The sequence below is a fragment of the Pipra filicauda genome, unplaced genomic scaffold (genome assembly GCF_003945595.2).
Source record: "Pipra filicauda isolate LSUMZ 115617 unplaced genomic scaffold, ASM394559v2 scaffold511_size394598_pilon, whole genome shotgun sequence".
In the NCBI taxonomy this organism is placed as follows: Eukaryota; Metazoa; Chordata; class Aves; order Passeriformes; family Pipridae; genus Pipra; species Pipra filicauda.
In genome coordinates, this window is record NW_024104656.1 from 30,354 (window position 1) to 44,759 (window position 14,406).

A 14,406-nucleotide genomic window follows, 5' to 3' on the forward strand; every position below is an offset into this window, starting at 1 on the left:
TGTTACTATGCTTGGTTTTAATGAAAACACTTTGATCAGCAATAAATCACGTAAGGAGATCACTGGAAGTAAGAAGGTGGGTTTTCCTATCTTTCAGATGAAAAAGAGAGAAAAGAAATAAGGATAGTCACTGCTAAAAAACAGATGAGACCTTGGAGTCTAGACTACAATAGTGGTAAGAAAGTGTAGGTAGCTGTACAAGGTGCCAAGCTGGAGGAGGAATTTTTTCAAAGGACTCTTTAGAACAAAATGCTAAGCCAAAAGATGGTCAGAAAGAAAGTAATTGTTGCAGAAGAGAGGTCTGGGATCAACCCAAATGACCTGGATCCACCTTGAGAATCCTTATTTTTTGCTGAGAAAACTGATGATAGGTTTCTAGACACAAAATGAATTAAGGGGAATTCTTCCTCTTAAATAAATCTGTCTCCTACCTTTCTCCATGAATGTCTGACAAAGGCGAGCTAATTTTAAACAGTAAGAGAGTTTACTTAATCATCTGTAATATCTAGCATTATCTTTAGGAAGAAACTGACTTTGTTCAGAAACTGTGCATTGCCTCTCTGTATCCTCGTATGAATCTTTTCTCTTGGATATCTAGAATAGTTGAAACCAAACAGCTTATATTTGCAGAGGGGGAAAGGACTGTGGTAATGTGCAAGGGAGAGTTTTAGGAAACAGGACTGGACATTAGGGAAAGCAGCTGGCAGGAGATTTCATGGACTTGGGAGCAGGTACTCTAAGGAGCTCACATGAGCAACCCATATTCAAGATTAAAAGGTAGTGTTTATGTTTTGCTTAAATTGTAGGCTTAAACACCATTGGCTCCATCAAAGGTATCATCTGGATACCCTTTGCCTCCAGCAAGGATCTGAGGGCTGGCAGGGAAGATACATGGCCAAATCACAGTCAAATTCAGTGGGACAGCTTGGGTAAGCTTGGAATGTAGAGTGGAAGAAAGAAGCTCACTGGAATTCGTAGAGGTAGGAAGCATGGTGTGAGGGAGACATTAGGCTCAACAGATTTGGGAAGGATGTGGCTCTGGACAAAGGCTATGTGGAAAGACCTGGGAAATGAAGCTTGAAGAGGAACGGGAAGGAAACGGGCTGTCCCTCACCCTATAAAACTAGGGAGAAAACCACAGTTGCATATTTGACAAAATGGCTCTGATCTGGAAAAGAGAAGCAAGATGAGAAAACTTTGTCTATTCCTTCAGAGATTGCTCCAACTGTAGACACTAAACTTCTCAAAGGGTTGTTCTATTAACTCAAATGACAGAGGTATGTGTGGCAGGTTGAAGGGTTTCCACCCTGCATTCTGAAGTATGTACAGATGGGTTAGGGAACACAAGGTACAGTTTCTGGTCTTTGACATTTAGCTTGCTTTTTAAATTTGTGGATACTTTATCAAAAACCCCTTCATTTAAGAGTACTTTGAGAAAGCAGTCTATTAGCATTTCCTACTAGTAACGTGTGCTTTCTCGGGTGTCCTGTGAGAAAGTGGATAAAGATGTAGAATGTCCTGTGTGTTAAACTATGTGTAGGGACACACTTAAACATTCAAATTGAAATATTTAAGAGTTCTGCTTATTCAGTGAAAAACATTAAAAAATCGCCTAATTTCATCAGATTAACATGGTTTTTCTCTTTTTCTTTTTTTCTGGAAGGAATGAAATTGACAGTCTGTAATTTGGAAATAATATATGCACTATTTCAACTCTCGTAAGTCACTTTTTTAGGTTCTTTCAATAGTGGATAATGATCTGCGGAATTTGGCAGAGTGGGTTTTGTTTGCATCTAGTTGTTTAAGGCTTTGCTCCAGTGGCTTTAAAATGGATGTACTTGGCTGTATGAATCCCATATTGTACTTGAAGTACTTCTTAATTCTATGGATCCTGTTTCCCCTTAATTATATTGGATGGTGAAAGGTATAATTCATATGCATTTTAATTATTTTTTTAAAAAAAGTCAAAATGAAAATTGTAATATAAAATTGCTTTGTACTTCTGCATATGGCCTCTAGAGGGAAGTAGTCTTTCAGAGCTACAGAAAATGGAGACTTCACTTCTCAGTCAAAGCATGCTCCTTGTAATAATCATAATTATCCATTGGCAGTGCAGAGGGATGCTAGAATTCATTGTGTCATTCAGTCAATAAAATGCTGCACTCGAAATTTTCAAGCCAGTTTGTTCTTAAAAGTGTCACACAAGCATTTCTATTTATGTTTCATTACGGTATAAACTGTATAACTGGACCATATGTTCAGCTAAAGCTAGGCTTTCTTCCTAAATTCTCACAACTATACTAGAAATAAGCAACAATAGAACAAATCTTCTTGTTTCCTTGAAGATTAAGAGATTTCATAGGTCTTAGAACTGTACAAATCTGAGGAAGTATCCAGATTTTCAAAACACTTGATTTATTTTACCTACATTTAGCTCATTAAAGTGCATGTCATGCCTATTTGCCATATAAATGTCATTTCTGTTAATATTCTAGTACTCTTGGCAGCCATCTCTAAGGATATGCAGATAGGAAGACCAGGCAGTCTTGGATCCCGTTGTTTAAACTTTTTAGTCAAGTAGAGAATTGGTCCCTTGGATACAAATCTAGTTTAACTTGATTCACAGCCAAAACTTCGGAGTTCTGATTCCAGCAAGACGTGAAAGGAAAAAGAGGGGAAACCCCATTCCAAACCTATCTATTACCTTCCCTGTTATGTGGTGTAGTCATTGAATATATTACTGTTCTTCGGAACAGAAATTTCAACCACAAAACTTCCTTTCCAGATGACCATTCTAATCACTAGGCTACTTTTTCAAGCTCTTTCTTGAGCTTCTATCTGTAGCATAAGATATCTCTTCTGTTTGTTAGAAAGTTCTCAAGAAGAAGGATTGCATGCCACCAACATGTATAGCCACTAGATAGTACAGCCAGTCTAATGGACCTTGGAAGGAGAATGTGTCTTTGCAAGCAGAGAAAGAAATCTATTCCAGTCCTACTTTTCCTAAATAAATGATCTAATTGCAGACCTTTTATGTAAAATAGCTTTTCTTTTCTCTAGAATTCTCACTTGCCTGATTTTTTTACAGTGGTGGCAATTACTGGGTTAACTGTAAAAGCCACAAGGCATCTTTTGAGAATGAATCCTCCTTCAGAACATCTGGGAACAGGAACAGTAAGTTTATTGAGTCTGATAAAGAATAAAAGCACAAGATGGATAACAAATTTTGCCATGTATTCAAGGCCAGAGCAGTGCCAGCCACAGATGGAAGCATAGATTTGAACACCTGCCTGCAGAACCTGAAAATCAAAATTCAAGGCTCCTATGGGGTCTGGATCAAGAAGTCATGATTTGTAAGAGAGATATCTGAATTCCAATTAATCCTGACTAGAATTTCTTAGTAGATTGAAAACACACTTGCAAGTTTTTTCTAAGTATACTCCATTAGGAGCAGCCAAAATGAAATACTAGAGATTTGATCTGAAGGAGAGCAATTTAAAATATTTTATTGTGCACAACATGACATTTGCAGCTGCTTTGGGAGAAAATAACAAATTAATAGCAAAAGAGTATGAGAAACAGGCCTAATTTCTTGTAATAATTATTAGTTTAAATTTAAGCAGTCTGAAATATTTGGAGCTGGATAAATATTCTTGACTAACGTGCTGTGTTATTGGCAAAAACTTCACTATCGTATTTGTCACATAGAGTCTGTTTTACTGTTAAAACAAGAACATGTTTGTCTTTCATAACAGCTTGTTTAGAAGCTCTTTAAAACTGAAGCAAATTTTATGATGATGCACTATTATGAGCTACCCACTGCAACTGCACTTCCACTGATCAAAATTATCAAGCGACTTCCATTCCTGCAAGAGGAGGGAGATTTCCACAAATACTGCATAGGAGGAATAACTTCTTTGGATACTTGCCCTATTTATGCATTACTTACCTACTGAGCTGATGAAGTCACTTCATTTATTCACATGCTAATATAATCAGTCCTGGGGAACAACAGGATTATTTATCCATGTTCCTGAGCTCTGTAGTGCTTTTCTAGATCCTGCTGCACAATTCTCATCTGTCTGTTAACTGGGGTGGATTTACACTGCTCTTGCTGGCAAGCATAACCTGTGACCTGTGCTGCAAGGGCAGCATGGGGAGCCTTGCAATAAGCAGCCATTCCTTTCTAGTCTGTTTGCCAGAGCATCATGTTTCTGTTCTGAGGATGAGTTCACAGATTTTAAGGCTGGGAGCTATAATACCACTGGGACTTATGTATAAGGAAGACAAAGATTTTTTCACTCAGCATAAAATCAGTAAATAGACCAAAGTTTGTCTGTAGCCGGTCATCCATGTTGATTCACTGGGTGGAAGCATGTGGGATTTGCTATTTTACCTGTAGGCCAATTGTTCCATTGGATGGTAAATCCTTTGCTGCTACTGTACAGTGTTAGTTTTGAACATGTTGTACCATGTGCAGATGTCCAGTGCTGGTGACAGCCCTGGAGGGGCGGCTGGGGCTGGCCCTCCTGACACCACCGGTTCCAGCGGCTCCAGTGACCCCAGCTCAGGGCGCGGCTGAGCCCCTCAGCCACGGGCGGGCGGGCAAGAGCCCCGGGGAAAGCCTGGGCAAGGGAGGGCAAAACACTGCCCAGCAACCAGGGCTGAGGGAGGGGAACCGGGTGAGAAACAGCCCTGCGAGCCCCGAGGGCAGAGTGGGAGGAGGGCAGGGATGGCCCTGCAGCCCTGGGAGAGACCTTGTAGGGGCAGGTGGAGATGCCCTGAAGGAATTATGGCCAGTGGAGAGCCCACGTTGGAGAATGTTTATCCTGAAGGTCTACAATGTGTGGGAAGGCCCAAGGCTGGAGCATGGATACAGCAGGAAGAGGAAGGAGCAGCAGAGAGGGTCTGTTATGGACTGACCATAAACCCCATTCCTCATCTCCCTGTGCTGCTCAAGGGAGAAGAGGCAGAAGAGTCAGGAGTGAAGGAGTGACAATGAACCTGGGAAAACAAGTGGGAGGATGCTGGGAAGGTGTTCCATTTCTTTTCTTTGTTTCTGACCATCCAAATCTATTTAACTGACAATAAACTAATTTTCCCAGGTCAAGTCTGTTTCGGTAAAGGATCTCCCTGTCTTTGTTTTGATCCATGATCTTTTACATCTCATTTTCTCCCCCTGTCAAGGAAGAGAAGTGAGTGAGCAGCTGGGTGGGCACCTGGCAGGTGGCCAAGGGCAACCCACAGCAACATGTTTGTATTTGTGCAGCATCAGTGCTGACATCCAGTCTTGTACGTTCGCTCTTAGTAATCACTGATAATTTTGAGCTTTTAAGCAAGATCTTATGGTAATTTCAGATAATGCTACTGTTTGTTAGTTCACTATGTGGCATAATTTAGTACACTTAGTTATGTTATTGACATGGTAAAAAATATGCAGAGTTTCATTATGCATTTCATAGTAACATTATGATTCTCCTCACTTCCCAAAAAACAACATGTCACAAGAAAAATGTGAAATTTAGTAATCCATTCCAATTTACGAGTTGGTAGCGGTAGTTAGGGTTGCTGTTTGGAACTATAAATTACCATGCATTGATAGTAGCTAGTAATTTTATTTATTTTTCCCTATGAAACTTCCTGTTTTGTTTAAACTGTTGTCATCTTTAGAAGCAGAAGTGCCCATGAGGTCTGTGTTACTGTAAAATTGTGAGGCACACACACAGCCATCATCAAATGCTGGAAAACAAACTTTCTGCTTTTTCTAGTTCAAATAGTAATTAAAGTAAATATATATATGTATATTTTTTTTGTCTAGAAGAACGGTAGCAATTATCACTATCTCCAGCAGTGCTATGTGAACAGTTCAAGAGAAAAAAAGAGAGCTAGGCGCTGCAACTTGCTCTCCAAATAAAGAATGTACCAAAGGGATTGTGATATGTTCAGATGAAATAAAACAGTTTTGCAAGCCCTTAGGAAATGCTAATATGAAAGCAGCTGTACAGAAGCAAAAATCCACAGTTGGTCTGGAGACCAGGGACCAGGCTGAGCCCTCTGAAAGAAGAGCTTGTAGGATTGAAGTTAGCAAAATCTGGGATATTTGCTTCTGTTCTCAATTTGACTTGACACAAATGCTTTCTAATGGCTGCATTTAAGTTTGAAAGACTTGCCTGTGGGAGAGTTTAGAGTTTTTCCCAGTTATTTCTCTTTCCAAAATCATGCTCAGGCTGAGCCAGGCTAGCTGGTGTCTGGTCTGGAACTTCTAGACCGATTATAACGAGAATCAGGCCGAGGCCTGTCATGTAATTAGGCAGAGAACAAGCCCAGAGCGAGCATTTCTAAAGGTGATGCAGTGCTGTCCAGAAAGTTCAAACAATTTTTTGTTTCAAGACTTCAATTAAATAAGACCATTCTTTAACAGGTACTATGTCAATCAGTGTAGTTGCACTGTGTGCATGCAATCCTCCTGCTGAAAATCTGAGCTCTTTGTTGTACTAGGCACAAGAGAGTCTATTAGATCAAATAGAGACATCTGTAACAGCATGGGGTTCAACAGCTCTTTATCTAGTTAAAGATAGAGGCAATAAATAAAATCCTTTTTTCCTGTCATGTTACTTTTGAATTTGTTTTTGATATCTCCAGTAATATCCCTACAAATTTCTGGGTAGTGCATTAAGAAAAGGAAGGGCTGGATTAAAGGTCACTTAGCATAAATGACAGTGTTCATCTGCAGGAGCTTCAGTAACAGAGATGAGAAATATCAAATTCATCAGCTCTACCTGTGCCAGTTGCATTAATTTCCCCTTCTAATGGCCCAGAATGTAATCCTTTGTGTTGAACAATTGAGAGACAAAACTGTGCTTTATTTCTCTATACTTGTCCAGCTTTTCTTCTTTCTTCTGTTTTAAGGAAAAGAAATGGATCATTTGAAAGCAAAATATCAGCAACTTTGCCACAGGTGTCGTCATTCTGACTGAATGTTTCTTAATATTTCAGCTGAAGTGTAGGTAACAAATTCTTTATTTTCTTCATGCGACTCTTCTAAATTAGTCTGTAAAGCAGAATTTATGGGAATAGAAAGTAAATAAATAAATGAGAAAAGTAAAGATTAGCTTCATTTGATTGTAAAAAGGCAAGATTTTCCTTAACTAAACCATAGCATAAATTTAATATGACACACAGGTTAGTGGAGCACTTGCTATGTGGAGTCCTCTCACCCTATGAAGAAAGTGAAGAAGGGAGGTAGTGACTAACCCCATGATAGTATTGTTTCTTTCCTTCTACATCTGTTCAAGGAGGCATTGGTTGTTGGAGTGAGGGTGTAGACACATAGGGTGGGTAGGAAAAGAAAAGGTGAGTCAGCAGCCTGGAGAGCCAGCAGCGTTGACAGAAGAAAGTGTTCAATGATAGTCCTGTAAAGAATGGCCCTGACATTGCCTCTGAGAAGTTGATGAATTATTTCCTGCAGTCTCTGACACATGCAGGAAGAAGAACATGACTGTAAGGGAGATGTATGCAAGGACTGAGAGACACAGGTATACCCTGAAAGTGTACAAGTTCTGTTAAAGCAAGTCTTGTAGAGCTATGTCACTGAGGGAGTGCTGGGGAGTGACATGACAACCAGGAGTTCACAGCCTTAATGTAGCTTTTCTTGGCTTTCTACAAGCCAATTATCCCCATTGGAGTTCTGTTTGCAGGTCCTGATATATTGTTAACCTTACCCTCACAGCTTAAATGCCTAATAAATTTTTTAATCCTTCCTCCAGACATAATTGCAGGAAAGTACTTCTAAAGCACCAAATGAAACAGTACAAAGCACAAGAGAAGGAATTGTCACCCTGTATGGCTGTCTAATTTCTTTAGTGATGCTTCTTGTACTGTTTCAGAATACGTTATTTTCTTCAAGAAACAAACCCAATCATCAGATTGTGTTAGACTTGCATTCCTCTCATCACTGTTCAAGGCACCACATTTTATCTGCTTGCCTTTTACAAAAAGTGGCGAATACTTGCTTTTTGTATTGTCAGCTGAACTCAGAACTCAGAACTACAGTAAGCACTTGTAAATTTCAAAAATAATTGAAAGGGATGCTGCAGTTGTTTGATTTAATCCAGTATGCTCAATCCAGTTCACCCAATTCAAGGCACAGAAGAAGATGCAGGCTTTACTGGAGAAATCTATAGCCTTGAGGAAAGAAGCACATAAAGAATACAAAAGTCCCTCAGTTACAGCTGATACAAGATGAAGATCCAGATGATCAGTACTGTTAGGTTCAGATACCTCGTCTTTTATTTTCCTTGAGCATCATCATTTAATTGGCTGTATTGCAATGAGAAGGTGAATGAAGGCAGGTTGGTATAACAAATAATAATTATACTGGGAAGTGATGAGATGTGACATAAGAAATAACTGGGTCTAATAGAAAGGAAGAAGGTGAAATGGAAGGATAAGGTGCATACTTTTATTTGTGTTTTTGCAGGTATTTTTGGGGTTGGCACACTTGCAATAATAACTCAGATCTGTTTATACCAGCTTCCAGAAAACATCACCAACATTTGCTTTTTTTTTTTTTTTTGTATTCTTAATACCTATTATATAAAAGTAGCAGATGCAGCAGTTTGGAGTTCAATGAATTGCTGTTCCTTGGGAATGGACAAAGTCAGGAGTTGACAGAGGTGATTCCATAAACAATTCTAGGAAATCTAGGGAGGTAGAGGAGATTGTCTTTAACTCTGTCTCCTGTTTTATTTTTAATTTCCTTCTGCTATGATAGCTATTCCTGTACAATGTATGACAGGTAGCTACTGATGATTAAGTGCAGTTTCAGCAAAAAGGGGAAATGGAAACCAAACAAGGTCACAGAATTATAGAATGTTAAGGGTTGGAAGGCACCGTAAAGATCATCTAGTCTCAACTGCCCCTGCCGTCAGCAAGGACATCTTCCACTAGACCAGTTGCTCAAGGCCTTGTCCAACCTGGCCTTGAACATTGTCAGCATTGGGACTTCTACAGCCTCCCTGGGCAACCTGTTCCACCATCTCACCACCCTCACAGTAAAGAATTGCTTCCTTATATCTAACCTAAATTTCCCCTCTTTCAATTTGCACCTATTATTCCTTTTCTGTCACTATAGTTCCTGACAAAGAGTCCTTCTCAGGCTTCCCTGTAGGTCCCCTTCATGATTGGAAAGTTGCTGTGAGGTCTTCATGAAACTTTCTCTTCTCCAGGCCGAACAGCCCCAACTTTCTCAGCCTGTCTTTGTGGGGGAGGTGCTCCAGTCCTCTTATCAACTTTGTGGCTCTCCTCTGGACTTGCTCCAACACTTCCATGTCCTTCTTATGTTGGGGGCCCCGCAACTGTACACAGTGCTCCAGGTGGGTTCTCACAAGAGCAGAGTAGAGGGGCAGAATCACCTCCTTCAGCCTGCTGGTCACACTCCTTTTCATGCAGCCCAAACTCAATTCTAACTCAGCCTTGGCTTCCCTAACCTTATCCGTAGCTTCCTATACAATTTCCTTGTGTTCCTCCCAGGCCATTTGTCCTCCTTTCCATCTTCTAAAAACTTCTTTTTTCATTCTGAGTTTGCTCAGCATCTCCTTATCCATCCATGGAGGCCTCCTGGCATTTTTGACAAATTTCCTCTTTATAGGGATGTAACACTTCACAAGATATCCAACTTAGAAAAAAAATTGTAGGAGGACATTAATCAGAGAGTCTGAACACACAAGTCAAACCAAATAAGTCATTGCTTTTCCTTATGATTTTGACGCAAGTACAATTTACTGCTTGACAATAATTCACTCAGCTTTACCTGTCTTATGGTAACATTGAAGACATTTTTTTCTCCCTTCACTTCTGTCAGCCATAAAAGAAAAGAGAAAAAGTAAAATGCTCTGCTTTTCAGAGTCCACAAAGTTAAAAAGGTCAATAACATTATGTTTTGTTGTCGTATTCTTTAAGGGAGGATCTAGAAAAGGGATTCATACTAGTATTGCATTTACTCTTTAGATCTCCTTAGAGGGGACTGTTTGCCTTTTTGAATATTTTAGCCTGGTTTCCGCATCTATAATACTATAGAAGATTCTTGCCATAAATAATCATCAGTTTTGCTATTCCTGCCAAAAAGGTTCTGTTCTAATCAGAGCTAAGTAGCTTTGAAAAGCTTCAGAGCTTAATTAGAAAAGTTTCAAAGTGGGCATATTTTCTTGAAACATGCTAGCTCTTTAAACACTGTTGACCCCTTTACCAGTTATTCCATCTAACTTCTTTCTTTTTTTTTTTTTTTTTTCCATTAGACAGTGCCAATTCTGTGAAATTGGAGATTCTACATAAGGCCAAGAGTGTGGAAGGAGCAAAGGGTTCTGGTCACAGCTGATCTGCATCTTCTGAGGTTTTATTACTCCCTGAACTAAACCAAAAAGTTCCTGCTCTTAGAAAAATGAAAGGTAAATAATGTTAAATGGAATATACATCTCTAAGTCTCAGTCTTACCAAGTGGTGCATAAGTTGAGAGAGTACAGAGTCTCTCTCTAGGATGAAAACGATGCATTTCTAGTCATCTGACTGCAAATCAGTGGTGGGTGCTTACAGTGAAAGGACAAAAACTCTCTTAAACAAAGGGATGGTAAGTTGGTAGTTTTGCAAAATGAAGGGTCACAGCAATCTAGTAGTAATTCCTTTTTTAATTTCAAAACCTAGAATAATTGGACATATCTTGCCCTCATTTACACCTATGCAAATCCTGTTACTTCCAGCAAGGCTTTACAAAGAAGCAAAACTTATCCCTTGCAAATTAAGAAATGAACACATAATGAGAAAGAAATTGGTTGCCTTCCATTTCCCAAGGTACTCATCTTTTACTGATGAAAGTTTTCTGCAAGATCTTGTACTATGCCTATCTAGGATTAGAATCTGGACCAGAGGCTGTAGCTACGCTGTTGCACCCACCACAGTCCATTTAATTATGTTTAGATGTTTAGTACTAGTTCCTTAATGTTCTGAAAGCTGGGAAATGTACTACTGTCCTCAACGTTTGCTTAAAACATACCAGCCCTTTAAACACTGTTGACTCCTTTGCCAGTTATTCCATCTAACGTTTTAGTTTTGTTTTGTTGGGTTTTTTTTCCATTAGACAGTGCCAATTCTGCGAAATCGGCGATTCTACATAAGGCTAAGTGTGTCCAAGGCACTATTTTGGACGCAAGGTGTCCAAGGTGATATTTTGGTTCCTATTCTGTGCTGAAATATGGAAATACTTGGATGCAGGTGTGTTGTTCCTAGAAAAATTTGGGACAGTATTTGAGACTGGGATGGTGTAAAGTGAACATCCTAGACAGTTTCAGCAAGATGATCTGAGACTCCTATTACTTTAAAGTACAGCCAGCTGTGACCAGCCAAAAAATTAGGTGGATCCCATAAGTGCACTGAAACTTTGAATGGACTATTGAATACCTGCCCCAGCTCAAATGAAGGGAATAGAAATTACAGGTGCAGAGTACCTGACAGATAAGGCCGATCTGTGCAATCACTTATGCCAGTGTGGTATCCCTAATGGAAATTTAATGCTCTGAATTCACGTTACACTGGTTGAAGGGGCAGATTAACAATACACAAAGGGAAGTGCTTCAGATACCAATTTAAGGGACTAAAAGAATCACACACACACACACACACAGATTCCCCCAAAAACCAAAATAAGCATCTCAGGTGAGACAGCTGGGATTTTTGGAATCAACACAAACACTTAATGTGACTATGCAGCATTTTTTCGAATTGTAATTTCATCTTCACTATTATTACAGCCCTTGAAAAGGGATGACAGTCTACTACCTTCAGAAAAATATTCTCTCTATAGCAATTGCTTATTTTCATCGAGTCTTAACACTTTGTATCGTGTAATTGCTGAAACAGACTGAAAAATTTTAACATATTTGTGAGTAAATATGATATGACTGTCTTTTGAAGAAAAATGTATTTCACTAATATTAGTAATTGCATGTTTATTACAGCTTTGTCTGCCAAGATAAGGAGGAAAATTGTACACAGGGTAGTCTTAAATTACCTAATGGTGAACAATCTTTTTTTTTGTTCTGTCTATCATAATTTTGCCCAAAAGTAGAGTACAATTTATTGTTTCATTCTTCTATCTATGTGTTTTGCTATCAACTGAAATTTCAAATATTCTATGGGAAGGTTTTTTATTTTTATTTCTTCTGGGTTTTTTGTGGTTTTTTTTTTTTTACTTTTGTGTTTTGTTATTGACATTTTTAATATATGTTTACAAAAAGAGCAAAGCAAATACTTTACTGTGAAGACTAGAATGGCTCATCTACATGCACCATAAACTGATAACCTCATTGTAACCATGTAAATGTTGATAAAATGTCAACCTTGAGATAATAATAACAATATTTTTTCTATTAATGTAGAGCTTTAAAAGTAAAATATAATGTACCAGAGAGCTTATTGTCTGTCTGCTTTCAGTAGTGGTTTAACTGCATTTTGAAGGTCTTTCCTTCCATAGCACAGTCAAAAATTATGCTTCTTTTTTTTCTTTTTATTCATGTGTTTTAAAATTTCTTTAATGGAAAGTGTGCTATCAGTAGTATTTTATTTCATTTGTATGAAATCAGGAAGTGATGGTGGTTTCTTCTGTAATTGATCTACTTCAGACTTGTTCTCCTGTAAGGTTCAACAGATCTCAAATGCTCTTGTTATCATAAAAAGTGTCAGTATATGGCCTGTACTTCTGGAGCACAGGTCTTCCTTTTGTCTAATGCTTTCTAGTACAAAGAATCTCTGTGGCACTGAAGTGTTCAGTAAAGCTGAGAAGGAGAGGATTTGAGTTGGGAATCTAGCCTCAAAGTCACCTATAATCCATTTCTCTCCAACACATTCAATCTGTCATAAACTGGATAGTATTCATCTAAAGTACATGCAACTAGTACTCTCTTTATCTTCCCAGAGTACTTTGTGGAGATTATCAAAAAAATACTTTTTCCTGTAAAAATTTTGGAAAATAAATATTTAGAGGCAAAAAACACACTATTGTATTTTACTATAAGTTAATATTTATAATGGTGGTAATCAAAAGAAAATATAAAATCCACCAAATGTTTCACCTTCAAATGGCATCAAAATGTATAACATAAATTTTCAAGATTAATTTGAATAAAATGCAGACATAAGCAAATATTTTTTCAATATTTAAAATTTTATGGGTGAGTTAGAGAAAGAATATTTTAAGCATGTAATGTTGTCAAAGCTGTTTAAATAATTTTAGTGGGCATCTTCAATAAAAGGTTGTACTTAAAGGTCATTTTTATTACCTTATTGAAAGGTTATTTATCTCCAAGTGTTCAAAACCTTTCTGTACGAGCAACATGTATCTCAAATGTTGAGCAATTGCTTTGATTAGCAGTTGTGTATTGATAAGTAGTCCCTGAGGTAATTTGATATCCTGGAGAATAAATGCACAGTGAAACAGACTAAATCAGATTAGGAACTCATTTACCTGACTGTTAGCATGCAGCAGTTTCTGAGGCTGTGATTTCAGTTAACTTGGTGTGAATCTGTTTATTAACTTGTATGAATGTTTAGAGTCTGTTTTGCCACAGTTTCTGAACGTTTCCTCTAATAGTGATGAATTCTGATAAATGCCTTCTTTCCAAATCTTTTGCCGTATTGATGTAGCCAGGAAAGAATTAGTGGAGTCTGACTAAAGAACCTGCAACAGATGATGAGACGTGTATACTGAGTGCTGTAGTTACACTTTAAGCTCAGTCTATTGCTTGATTATATGTGTACTGTTTTGCAATACAGTACTCTTTTTTAAAAAATTTTATCGCTTTACCTAGAGATCTCTGAGGCAGACAAAGAATGTTACCATGCTAACTAATTTTTCAGCGTCTGATAGCCTTGAATATATTAGACTTTTAAAGACAAGGAGAAAGCTTGATAAATATAAAGGCAAAAATATACATTCCTATGTTCTGAGTTAAAAGCAATTTGGAATTATATAAAAGTTTGCTTTATAATTTTGATACGAAACAACTTTGCTGGTGGTTTAATTACATACAACATGAGGATGATTTCTCATCTGTTTAACATGATTATTAGTACAGATTTTTAGTGCAATTACTTTTTTTCTGTTGTTCCTAGATTGTGTCTGTCTTTTCCATGAGAGAATCTTATTTAACTTGTGCAAACTGTAGAATTCATTAACAAAACACTGTGTGGGAGGTAGAGAAAAAAAGGTTTTTTATTTATTTCAAAAATTTACAGGGCTATTATATGTCTCTAAATGCTTCAGCTATTCTGTACATTTCTCTGAAATTATATTTTCATGCATCTGATGCACTAAAATTGTGCCTTCTAAGGCTTATTTCTTAATTTGCTGATTTTACA